This window comes from Mustela putorius, unplaced genomic scaffold, assembly GCF_011764305.1.
Source record: "Mustela putorius furo isolate JIRA1106 unplaced genomic scaffold, ASM1176430v1.1 tig00003836_pilon_pilon_pilon, whole genome shotgun sequence".
Taxonomy (NCBI): domain Eukaryota; kingdom Metazoa; phylum Chordata; class Mammalia; order Carnivora; family Mustelidae; genus Mustela; species Mustela putorius.
The window spans coordinates 37525702-37530288 of NW_025421989.1; positions in this window are offsets into that span (position 1 = coordinate 37525702).

Consider the following 4587-nt stretch of genomic DNA (forward strand, 5'->3'; position numbering starts at 1 on the left):
TAAAACTGCTATAAACCTATCACTTAAGATATGTAATGGTGAGGGCTCCTGGGTGGCTCGGTGGGTTAGGCCGCTGCCTTCGGCTCAGGTCATGATCTCAGGGTCCTGGGATCGAGTCCCGCATCGGGCTCTCTGCTCAGCAGGGAGCCTGCTTCCCTCTCTCTCTCTCTCTCTCTCTCTGCCTGCCTCTCTGCCTACTTGTGATCCCTCTCTTTGTCAAATAAATAAGTAAAATCTTTAAAAAAAAAAAGATATGTAATGGTGAAACTTCAAACTTATTGTAGAAGACATTTTAAAAGTTGTGACTGTCTATTCTCGGGGAAGAGGGTAGGGCGAAAGGGAAGGAGATACCATTCTGTGTATCAGGAATTATTGTCTCAGGCATCTTTCAAGTCATAAAAATAGTGGTCATTGTCTCTGTCTCTGTGTGACTGGAATGTAAAAAACAAAGCGCATGAACATGAAAACAATGAAACAAACAGACCCTCAAATACAGAGAACAAACTGGTGGTTGCCAGAAGGGCAGGGATTGGGGCAATGGGCAAAATAGATGAAGGGAATTAAGAGATACAAATTTCAGTTATAAAATAAGTAAGTCACAGAGATGAAAAGTACAGCATAGGGAATATAGTTAATAATGTTGTAATAAAGTTACACCGGTGACAGATGGTGACTACTCTTACTGCAGTGAGCACTGAGTAATATATAGGATTGCTGAATCACTATATTGCACACCTGAAACTAATACAACATTGTATGTCAATTATACTTCAATAATAAAAATGGCCAACATTTGTTTATATGTGAGATGGAGTTATTCTTTTAATTGTTAGAATTTTTTGGTTTTGTGTATCTAGTATACCCAGAATTACTTAGACTACATATTTAAAGTAAATCCATTAAATTCAAAGCTACACAAAGGCTTTTCTTCAGAATATTCTCAAATGTAAATGGAATATTTCTTTCCTTCTTTAATTACAGTGTAATGATTCTTCTTATGCACTAGAAACATGATGATAATGATGATGATCATGACCAATGATTTCAGATAATGAGAGGATGGGAAATGGTCAGTCATTTATGCAAAGATGAAATAAGTCTGAATCTCCTTCTCACTCCTCAAGTAAACCTGCTGATTTTATTCTATTTCATAGTAACAAACTGGACTTCTAACCCCATGTCTATGATCATGCAAATGCATGGTATTAATCATAAGAAACCAGGCAATGAATGGCAATATGAAGTTAAAGTATTCTTCTGTAGGTGTGACAAATACATATATTATAGACGAACTAGAATTCATTTAATAGTTTGTCTGTATTTTCTGTTTTCCTTTGTTCATTTCCTTTTATCTATTTCAATTTTAAATGACCTAATTATTAAAATCTGGAAAACTGACTCTAACTAATATAAGCCTAATCAGTAAGTCAAATCAATAGTGATGGTTCCTATTAGTGTCAGAGACTCTATTTATTTGGAAGTTCGATTCTTGTATTAATCCTTGGATTTATTTTTTTCTGAAAAAGCAAATGATTTTCATTTTTAGCCAAAATCAACTTTAAAATTCCTTTTTCATGAACTGACTTTTATTTTTGATTTAAAAAGTAATATCGACCCATGGCAAAATATTAAACATGAAAAACATCTATGATTAAGGAAGTGAAACTATTTCTACGACAAGTATAGAGAGATGTAGTTAGTTAGTTCTTATATCCAGAAATCTCAAGAGACTTTAAAATTACTGAAATGAATTTAAAATAATTGGTGAAAGCCTAGATAAAATACATATATATACAATAATCAATATCTTTTATCTATGTTGGCAGTAACCATTTCAATATGGAAATTGTCTAGTAATACATTTAACTAGAAAGATATAGAAACCACAGGAAGAAATCTATAAAATCATATTGAAGAATGTAAAAGAACACAGAAAAGGAAGACACAATGTATTCATACAATATACAAATGTAAATAATCTCTTAATGATGATTATTATTGAAATTCTAATTACTATTGTTTCTATATGACTATGATAAAAAAGCTATTTCACAAGTTACCTGGAAAAATAATAGCCAAAAATTGCTCAAGCAAATTATGAAAAGTAAAAATAGTGGCTGGGGGTGGTGAAAGGCTGGCTCAGTCAGTAGAACATGTGACTTTTGATCTTGGTGGTGTGAGCTGGAACCCCACATTGGGTGTAAAGATTGCTTAAAAATAATATCTTAAAAATAAAAAAGTAGTGGCTAGGGAACTCCACTTACCAAATACTATAAAGCTATTATATTGAAAACCATGCTGAAATGAGACAGGAATAAACAGAGTAGTGAAATAGAATTAAAAGTTCATAGATGGAGCCAAATGAAGTTGTGAAGGCTTTATACTTGATAAAGGTTTTATTCCAACTTAGTAGAATAAGGAGAATTTATCTGAGTAAAGGTGTTTGCACAACTGACTTTCCATCTGGAGTGAAAAGGCTAGATCCTAACCTCACACCATATATAAAAATTAATTCCAAATGAATTCAGAATTTAAATTTAAAGAGTAAAAATATTAAAATTGGAAGAATATTTGCATAATTTTTAAAAGTATTTGCATAATTTTATAGTGGGAGAGAATTATTATCCTAAAGAACACAGGAATTTAGAAATCATAGTGGAAATAAAACCCAGGAATTTAAAGACATTATAAAACAAAAAGCAAAAAGTATGGCAAATTCACTGTAAATGCACCCTTGAAAATGCAAATTAAACCCCAAATTAAATCTAATTTTACTCATCAGAATGTCAAAACAACAATGACTTAGGTCTTTAAACATAAAATAGTGTTTTATGGATGTGGGAATTGCTACAACAATTTTGGAAACTAATCTGTCGATATCTATTTAACTTTTTTTTTTTTTAATGTACATATCCCTGACTTAGCAATCCTGAAGTTTCAGACTTTATTCTACGGAAGTAAAGCAAAAGTTTGCTTTATGTTCACACATACACATGTTAATATACACGTGTATGTGTGTGTGTGTGTGTGTGTGTGTGTGTGTTTTCCTGCACTAAGGTTGTGGTAGTGAAGAACCTACAAAGAACTGGAATGCCCACAGTATTGAACAGTTGAATGAACTGTAGCAGTATACCCATGGTATGATCATCAATTTTATGTCCACTTGACTAGGCCATGGGATCCCCAGATATTTGCTCAAATATTCAGGGTATATCTGTGAGGCTGATCCTAAATGAGATTAACATTAGTCAATACACTTTGACTAAAGCAGATTGCTCTTCCTAATGTGGATGGACCTTATCCAATTATTGAAGGCCTGAGTAGAACAAAAAGGCTTGGTGAGAGGGAACTCCTCCTGCCTGACCCTGACTGCCTTTGAACTGGGACATAGATTGTTTCTTGACTTTAGGCCATACTGAAACACTGGCTTTTCCTATGTTTAAAACCTGTAACGGGTTTGAAACGTACACTCAGACTGGAACTTATAACACCAGCTCTCTGGGAGCTTAGGCCTTAAGACGTAGAGCAGAGCTACACTATTGGCTCTCCTGGGTTTCCAACTTGACAAATGCAGACCTTGAAACATGTCAGCCTCCGTAATTGTATAAGCTGACTCCTTATAATAAAATCTCTTTATACACACACACACACAAACACACACACACATACACTACTGGTTCTGTTTCTCTGAAGAACGCTAATGTGCACACTAGGGGATATTATGCAGCTACCAAAAAAGAATGAGATGGGGCCATACTTACTGACTTCAAGGATGCCCCTGAGCTGTAATATAATGCACATGGTATGACTCCATCAGTGTTAAAACAAATAAAAAATGAAAACTATGCATTTACACATATAAAGATGCACATGTATGTACATGCTTATATTTGAGTGGACAGGATAAAAAAAAAGTGAATAGACTCACAACAGGCTATGTACATTAGTTTCCAAGCTCAAAAAGCAGGAGAATGGAGGGAGTGGAGAGATTACTAAATGTTTACTTATGCTATGCTGATTTTGCAATTTTTAAAGTTTTTTTGTGATAAAAATCTCATAACATAAAATTCACTATTTTAAACATTTAAAACTGCACAATTCAGTGATTTTTAGCACATTCACAAATTTGTGGAACTATCACCAGTACTTAAGTCTAAAACATTTATGGCTCCACAGAATAAAACATTGAGATGCCTCCCAATTCCACATCCCCTCTATCCCCTGGAAACTACTGATCAACTTTGTCTGAATGGATTTGCTTATTCCAGACATTTAATATGAATAGATTACAATACATGGCCATTTGTGCCTGGCACCTCTCACTTAACATGATGTTTTTAGGGTCTATCCATATTGGAACACGTTTCAGTAAATCATTTTTATTTATGACCAAATAATATTCCATTGTATGGATATACCAAATTTTGTTCATAGTCATCAGTCGATGGACACTTGGATTGCTTTCTCTTTTTGGCTATGAATATTCTTGTACATGTGTATACATGTACAAATGTGTGCATACTTATAGAGCATATACTTACATATATGTATATGCATGCACAAATTATTTTTTCAAGTATGAAGATA